Below are 9288 nucleotides of genomic sequence, written 5' to 3'. Positions count from 1 at the left end.
AAAGAACCGAAATCTGGTCTCTTGGAGCCAGGAAGTGTAAAGCTGAAGCTAGTTACAAGAGAGGAAGATGTAGGAGTTAATTAGGAGCTAAACCAGTAAAGTCGCTCTCTGTGTGTGACCTTGTTGTATGGGACATTTGTCTTAGACTAAAGGCATAATAAAAAAGACACTTTATTTAGGTTAACAGAGCATTATATAACTGGAAAATTTTAATTTTATATGTATAGTGAATACTTAGTGGAGGAAAAAAGACATCCCCTCGGTTTATTATTTGAATAAGAAAAAAAAAACACCCCACGAATTCTTTAATGATGCATTTCTTTCTTTTTTGACGACAAAAGCTTGGAGGCATAAAATTGGGTTATTTTAATCGTTTTTACTGTTTGTTCACAGTTAAAGTAATTTCCTGTTTTCCTAGGAAGACTATGGTCAGTTTAAAAACATCTTTGTTAATTAGCAAGCTGTGACGCAATGTATCACTGCATCTTTAGAGCTCTGGCGCCAGCTAGTGGCCGAATAGGGGAGCGGCGTTGCCACTCTCAAATCGGAGAAAGCGGCAGTCATCTTGTTGCCTCCCTTTAACCATCGTTCTTCCCCATTTTTTCCGGTCAGTATAATGGGGGATCATTGCAGTGTGGCCAGAGAGGGGCAGACGTGATTACAGATGAAAGTAGAGGAAAGTGGTGAGCAGGGGCGGAGAGAGGAAAAGCCAGACATATGCAATCGTTCTTCCAAAGGATTTTAGAAGAGATCATTTATTTGAAGTACTCCTGACATGTTGATGGAGCAACTCAATCTTTTGCCAGTGAACGTTTAGCCTTTTGTTTTTCATTTATAGATATATTTGAATATATACTTAGGACATGTAATAACTATGGAACTTCACTACAAACACAGCACTGAGGACAGACACGTTGTAAGTCTAAATTTGTGTTCATTTTTAAGTAGCAAGTATTTCTGCTGTGAACAGGCTCTGCTACCTTCTCACTGGTACAACTCTTAAGATGAATGACTCTCAAATGGTTAATAAAGCAGAAACCTCTTAAGATGATATTTGTAGCTGGTACACTATGAAAAAAAATATAAAAATTCCAGGCAAAGGACACTTTATTTGGGTTGTATGAAGTATGTTTAGGCTTGAGCCCAGTCTGTCTTCCAGTTGAAATAGGTTCTGATGATTTACAGGAAAACTGAAAACATACAGTATTTATTTTAAGAACAAAGAATCTTTGGCAGGCCATCTTTCTCATTTAATTAAGCCATAACTGATCTTACTAGGGTTATGGAGGGACTTCAAATGCTAATAAATAAAACCTGAAGCTGAGACATTTCTTTCATTAAATAGCGGGAGCTGTTTATAACTCTTTTACTTATTGCTAAAATCAATTACTAGTACTAATATTCGGTGTGGAATTTATTATGAAAACAAGCTGAAGCTTGTGAAGAACTTTCCTTTTTAGATGTCATTTGTATGTCTATATCTGTATCAGTTATAGAGAATAAGAATAATCTGAACTGGAATTTCTTATAATAATATTTTTGGAAGGCAGATCTAATTTAAGAGGAGGTTTCAGGCAGGAAGAATTGTCAGTCTTACCTGGCAGTCTAATTTATGTTACTCTGCTGTTGGGGAAATGCATTTAAGATCTTCTCTATGTGAGATAGATGGTAGAATAGCTGGTCATGGTTCTGCTCTGTGAGATTTACATAAACTACTATTTTAAGCTTATTTTACACTTTTCCTAAAAGCTGCATATTTCATATTAAAAATTCGCCTAACCTTGTTAGCCAAGTTAAAATGTAGGTATTTTCTCTTTGGTTTTAAGCATCTTGTAACTTTTGGTGAATAATAAGGCCTTGGTTAACAATCTTAAAATTTTCATTTTATCTGGTCTCCTCTGTGTCTCTTTTATCTTTTTCTTGAGATGGAAGCTGAGCTCGTATAATTGAATGAGTTTCAAATCAGTATCTGAAAAGGAGCATTATTATTTTTTTGAAAAAGAAAATTAATATATACAAGGCTTTTTCAATGGCAGTAGATTAATTGAAACTGAAAAGAATGATAGAATTTAACTGCCATAAAATTTTGAGAGTTACAGCAAGATAAAATAATTTATGCTCTTTTAAAACAGCTTTGTAGTATGCAAGTATGTATGTACTTATTTTAAATGCTGAGTTTGTGATTAGGTCTATCTTTAAAACTGTTAATGGTTGCATTAAAATATTTTGATGCCTGCTACAGTCTTTATGTAACTTCCCATATGCTGCCAAATAAATGCTTTGAAATGTCATTCCATCATAATTCAAAATTTACTCATATTTTGATTTATCATTTGAATTTAATTTCTCATTACTTTGTGATATTATAAAATTAGAAATTATATTGAACATATTTGAAGGAAGGAAGGAAAACATACCTGAATATATATATATTTTTCATCTTTGGAGATTTCTCTGATGACTTTTTAACAGTGCTATTAGCAAATAACCAGTTCACTCAATTTGGATCCTCCTTTCATTTGAAATAGTCTAAAATTTTTACAAAAGGAATAAATGTAGGATATCATTTTTAATCGTGGGTGTCCCTGAATGTGACATGAAAACAAATTTACAAATAAATACACTCATACCTCATTCTGATATTCATATTTGAAGAGACAAGGCATACTAAAATGCATATTTACGAATGGTTAAATGTTGGTTTGGCCTCTAGATAACGTGGTTGCTAAATAGCACCATCTTCCCTCACAGAGTGATACTGGAGCCCTCTACAGACCTCCCCATTAGGAGACGTTGGCACAGTATGAGGGGGGACACATTATGAGGGGGGACACATCTGCCAGCAAAGTACTACAGATGGTTCCCCTCATTAGCCTTCAGAACTCCAAGCAACCATCACGGAGGAGGCTGGGACCTCACTTGGACAAGATGTTAAGCTAGCCTCCTGTTCAATGTCATTATGGTTTTCCAAAATAATCTCCGTAGTGTGCCCTCTTGGGCTTGAGCTGGTCTACATGTCTCACTTGCAGAGATTTGAGATTGCAGCCCTGTGTCCAGTTTGCCAAAGGGCACTATATGATCTTCAGATTTGATAAAGTTCCACAGCAAGTCAGACTTGGAAAATTTCTTAATCTAAATGCGGTGGCAGGACAGCCTTGCCACTCCCCAGAAGCTCATTAGCGTAGCTTTTGGAATTCCAGGCAATGCTCATCTTCATGTACGTGCTTGCTTATTACACTCAATGCATCGACAGTCTCATTTCTCCTCTTCCCCTCGACCCACTGATTTATTGGCATAATGGCCTTTTAATTTTTTTTTTGTTTACTCTTTGTTTATGAATCAGCCTTAAAGTCAGGGCACCAAGCCCTGGCAACTGGAAGTGTTAGTTAAGTTTAGAAGTAGAAACAGCAGGGGAAGACCATACTGTTTTATACTCTGCAGTTTCTCTGGCTGGATTATTATTATAATAATTATTATAGTTGTTGTTTTACATTTATAACAAAGATGTTTACAAGCTATGTACATTTATAACATAGATGGTTAGAATACAGATAATCTCCATGTGCTAGACTATTACAATTTTAAGTCACAGAGAGTCCAATTTTGTTCTTTAATTATATGAAATTATTAGGATACTGCTAAGAATAATTGATAGGCAAGAATTTGGCAGTAAGTTTTCTTTTCTGTCTTTAATCCGGGGAAGGATTCTGTCTACAATATTTTTTATTTCTTGAAAAATGAAATCAGCTAAAATCTTTATGTAATCTCTGTGGTTCTTCTCTGGCCTTACAGCTCTCCCCCCAACTTTTTTTCCCCCTGAAATAAAGCATAGAAGTTAAAATATACCATCTGACATATATATATATATATATATATATATATATATATATATATATATATATTTTTTTTTTTTTTTTTTGCGGTACGCGGGCCGCTCACTGTTGTGGCCTCTCCCGTTGCAGAGCACGGGCTCCGGACGCGCAGGCTCAGCGGCCATGGCTCACGGGCCTAGCTGCTCCGTGGCACGTGGGATCTTCCTGGACCGGGGCACGAACCCATGTCCCCTGCATCGGCAGGCGGACTCTCAACCACTGTGCCACCAGGGAAGCCCCATCTGACATATTTTTGAGATTGTGATGATGAGGGGAGGTCCCACCACAATCACTGGGTGTTCTAATATGACCCAGACTTAATTTTCACTTTGTAAGTTAATAAAATACAAAAGCCCAGTGTTCTTTTTTTTTTTCCAAAGGAACATTTATTTATTTTGGCTGCATTGGGTCTTCGTTGCAGTGCACGGGCTTCTCATTGCGGTGGCTTCTCTTGTTGCAGAGCGCGGGCTCTAGGCACGCGGGTTTCAGTAGTTGTGGCACATGGGTTCAGTAGTTGTGGCTCACAGGCTCTAGAGCACAGGCTCAGTAGTTGTGGCACACGGGCTTAGTTGCTCCGCGGCATGTGAGATCTTCCCGGGTCAGGGATCGAACCCTTGTACCCTGCGTTGGCAGGTAGATTCTTAACCACTGTGCCACCAGGGAGGTCCCAGCCCAGTGGTCTTTAATATTGTTTTCTTATGCTTGATGAGGTCCTTGGGTTAGTAGGTTTTCACTACCGTAAAATAATTCACAATATCTGAATGACTTTTTACTTTCTAAATCAGCCATTGTAATATCTCTGGACATACATTTTATATATTGTAGCCCTTCCTATATTATTCTGCTCTATTGGAGGGGAAGGAACTCAAGAGTGATACTCCCATACCTGAATTGGTGATTTTGCCCATACTGTCAGGAAAATTATCTCTTAATGTGTGGCTCAAACCCATGTCCCCTGCATTGGCAGGCAGATTCTTAACCACTGCGCCACCAGGAAAGCCCCAAGTTTTAAAAAATTAAGAAAGAATTAGTTTTTTTTGTAAAACAGTATAAGACTTAAAATTCTATGATGGGGAGTTCCCTGGTGGTCCAGTGGTTAGGACTTGGCTCTTTAACTGCCGGGGCCTGGGTTCAATCACTGGTCAGGGAACTAAGATCCAGCAAGCTGCCCTGTGTGGCCAGAAAAAAAAAAAAAAAACTATGATGGGATGACAATTCTGTGGATCCACATCTCTGGTTCTCCCTCATGTTGAAATTAAAATCTGCAATTTCAGAGTGATCAGAAAACTTTAGGGAGGAGTAGTATTTGAGCAGAGCTTTGAAGTTGGAAAGAACTTTATGGGGTTGGTGGTGGGACTATAGTAGTGATGAGAGAGAAAGATACTTTAAGCAGAAAGAAGATCATAAAGGGGCCCCTGTTAGACTGGCACATAGGAACTTTGGGTAACTACAGGGGAGTAGGAGGCTATCTGTGAAGTTTCAGTGTGCAGCTAATTAGTTAGGGCTTTATTCTGGAAGCAGTGGGAGCCAGGGAGGGTTTTAGAGGGAGACATAATAGGAATAAGATTCCAGGGAGATTGATTTGGTGACAGGGTACAGGACCCTTAAAGATTTAATCAAATTGATTTAGCATCAGCATTAGAAAGCAACATAAATGAGTTATAATTTAAAAGTCATTGTTCACGTAATTTTAGAACATGATTTAAAGTGTTTTTATATCATCTTCCTTGATTAATACAGTCAATGCTGAAGTCTGGGAGAACAAATCTGAGTAGAGCTATGTATGGGTATTTTTGTTCCATGAATATTAATAGCAACATTGTGCATTTGAGGAGTGTATTTTATTCCAAATGGTTGTTTTGTTCTTCCATCGATCTGGTAACGTTAGCAGATGTTTATAAAAATAACAGGTTTGTAAGCCCCTCCCTTTACCTCCATGATCTCCTTTTGATTGCATATGTAAATGCAGAGTTCTAGATTAGACTGAAGCTTATAGCTATTTCAGTTTTTCTGTCAGGAGTTGAGAATATTGTTCTATTTGTTTTAAGTAAGGTTTGGATTTTATTTTGTAGGTGTCTTACATTGTGATACCATAGTTGATTCAATTATATGCACTCATAGGAAACACTTTTCGGAGGGGAATAGATTAGAGTGTCATCCAGTTACATGTAAGTATTCAGTACTTTCTTTTTCTAAAAAAAATGTATAGGGGCTTCCCTGGTGGCGCAGTGGTTGAGAGTCCGTCTGCCGATGCAGGGGACGCGGGTTCGTGCCCCGGTCCGGGAAGATCCCACATGCCGCGGAACGGCTGGGCCCGTGGGCCATGGCCGCTGAGCCTGCGCGTCCGGAGCCTGTGCTCCACAACGGAAGAGGGCACGGCAGTGAGAGGCCCGCGTACCACAAAAAAAAAAAAAAAAAAAAATTTATAGTTTATAGACATACTATGTTAATATTAATATTAACAGTGTATTTTATTTTGTCCAGAAAGAAGAAAGTACAATAACATGAAAAAAGCTAAAGGGAGTCCTAATTACAGAGAAGAGATTTAAAAAATTTTAGTAAAATATAATATTTAAAAACTTAAAAACTGATATAAAATACAATTTATATCAATAAATTAAAAGGCCATATACTATACTTTAAAAAGTATCAGAATATGTTTGGGGGTGGGGAGGAAAGCCCAATAAGACCATCATTTTCTTCTAAACCATTTGACAAAGAATGAGAACTTAGAATAATTAGCTGTGCTTAGTGTTCATACTCTTTTAATGCAGTACATGTGTTTATCTGTTGAACCAATAGTACCACGATTCAAGCGACACATCATTTCTGGCTTATGGAGCCGTAATTGTCATCTTTGACTTCCATGTCAATGAGTACTTCAATCTAACTTTATGTAAATATATAGGGCTCTTTAGACCCTGTGTTTGGTGTTATCACAATTTTTGATTGGCTCAGACAGGGCAGGTTGATTATCATTAAAGTGTTATTTATTTCTATTTTATTAAGCCCCTTTTATATTCATGTTACAGGTTAATTTATACTTTTATTTCATGCACTACTTGGCTTTACTGATTAATATGCCCCATGGCATTCAATAAAATCAGGCAGTGGAGGAAATAAGAGTGGTATTAATTTCTAACATTGCTATAAATTTGCCTTAATAAAACTAGCTTAATAGCATTACTGAAGTAACACAATGGATGCTTTCAGATTGCTAACAAAGATGCAACCAAACAATTTTCTTTTCTGAATTTAACATAATCCTACTGCCTTGTCTTTCTAGTGTTGAAATGAAACCTGCCATATATTTTTTCCCTCTTTCAAAGGTAATTTAATAGTTGGCATAATACTACAGCACACAGCTCTCCATTTGACTTATTCTGATGCCTTATTCAGACTTTAGATTATAAACTGTGCAAATTAACACAGGCCCACAGGCCCCTGGGGGAAGAAAAAACCTTTATTCTTGTAATAATTTTCATAAAGATTAAACTATATCTCCAGCATCAGTTACTTGTCCTTCTTTAGTGTATTAATGCTCAATGCCAATAATAAATATTCTTACTGTGAAATCTGATAATATGGAGTGGTAGTGAAAATCTATGTGTTGGATTAATTTTTTTGTCAGTTTCCCCACCACTCCCACCCCAACCGCTTAATTAAATAAGGTTGGAGTTAGGATTTATAGGAACTTATAAAGACAAGGACACACTACCACCCACTGATTTTTGGATTGCAAAATTTTGGTGGTAAAGAATGTTATCCATTATTATGTAATCAAATTCATAAGAGAACACTTATTCTCTCCCTGTCGTTTATTAGATTGTAGCCAGACTGGCCAAAAAATTGTTACAAATCAGAAATTTGCCCTCATCTCCATTTTTCTGAAATAATAAGTATACTTTGTTTAACCTGAAGTTCCCCCTTTCTTAGCTTTTCAATAATTTCTCTAAGTTCTAGCATAAATCTAATTGGAAAGAGAATTGATGTAAAACTCATACACACATCTCACAGGGAGATGTGTGTATGAGTTTTAAGTTAGTAAAAATGACTCGAGAGGCAGAGGTTCAAAAACCAACTAAAATCAACATCCCTGGGGGAAATGGTCACCAGTAGCTTAAGGTCTAGATCAAGCATCCAAAAACTACAGCCCATAGGCCAAATGTGGCCTCCCCCTGTCCTATACAGCTTGCAAATTCAGCCATACTCATATATGGCTGAACAAATAACAAATAACATTTAAAAACTCTCCTTTGCATAAAAATATCAGGAACTATGTTCATTCAACAGATATTTATCAGCCTCTGTGCCAGGCACTGATCTTGCCCTGGGGATATAACTGTGAGACAGTTAGGGCTTCTGTCTCCTTACAATATAGGTTTGCTCTTTTATTTACTTTAATATACTGGTGAAATTTCACACATTAGTAGGGAAGATATTTGGGGACAGGAAAAAATTCTTTTTTGGGGAGTCTATTTGTATTTTAAATGAAAAAGGAACTCCTGGATTCCTTAAAGCCCCATCACAGCAAACATCTTTGCCCACGAAACAGTTCAAGAAGCAGTGGAAGACTGGGTCATCCTTACACCCATGCTCTGCTCAAGGGCTTATTTCTTGGCTTTTATTAAATCAACTTAATGGAGTGATTTTTTCCCCCCGCTCAACTCAAATGAATCCAGGTCTAGTAGATAGGTGGATTTGGTGTTACCATGTGTTCTTTTGCTCAGTGTTTGGTTAAAATCACATTTTTAGGTAATTCACATTAAAAAAGATGTGCCTTTCATGTTGGTGTATTTTGCAGCCTTCAACTTTATGGAAAAGTAAAAAGTCCATCTTTGCACTTTCTGTTACTCGGTCAACAAAGATCCTCTTTGTTCATAAAAAGGAGACTTTAAGAAGAAGCATTTCTAAATCACTACTCAAAACAGTTTTTAGTAAAAAGTTATTTTCAAGGGAATAATCTACATCCTGGACCCTGAGAGTGCTGATTCAAAAGCAAAACAACAATTTTGGAGACTTGGGAATGTCTCATCTTAGAAAGTTAGTATTAGCAAGAACCATTTCTTTCCAGAGACCAACTTATAACCTCAGCCTGGGAAATAAGGGGCTTCCACTGGGTTCACAGTCTTCAAGTAACCATATACTCGCAAACATGCTGACTCAGTGAATTAACTCAATCCATGGAGAGAGTGGCCATACTAGCCTCCGTTAGCTCCAGGAAATCTGTTTGTCCGCTACTTTGGAAAAAAGAGTTTGGAATGTTTGACCCAAACTCCTTAATTTCTATGTGTCTAGATGGATTTTTTGAAGTGGACAGACAGAATCTAGTTTATTATATTTCAGGATGTATTTGACAATGCCTTTGATTGAACAGTAGCTGGTCAACACACAAAGGACTACACACACACACACA

The 9288-nt window shown here is 37.2% G+C and overlaps 1 long non-coding RNA gene across 1 annotated transcript in view; it reads left to right on the top strand.

Moving 5' to 3' along the window:
- The first annotated feature begins 632 nt into the window (after nt 1–632).
- The window catches only part of LOC307187467, a 223421-nt gene continuing 214765 nt past the window's right edge, over nt 633–9288 (top strand). The window contains exon 1 of the long non-coding RNA XR_013828615.1: nt 633–916. This is a non-coding gene — a long non-coding RNA (uncharacterized lncRNA). The remainder of the gene's footprint in view (nt 917–9288) is intronic.

Source organism: Stenella coeruleoalba, assembly GCF_951394435.1.
Source record: "Stenella coeruleoalba genome assembly, chromosome: 6".
Lineage (NCBI taxonomy): Eukaryota > Metazoa > Chordata > Mammalia > Artiodactyla > Delphinidae > Stenella > Stenella coeruleoalba.
Note: the sequence above shows the minus strand (reverse complement) of the source record. Positions and strands in the feature narration are given on the sequence as shown.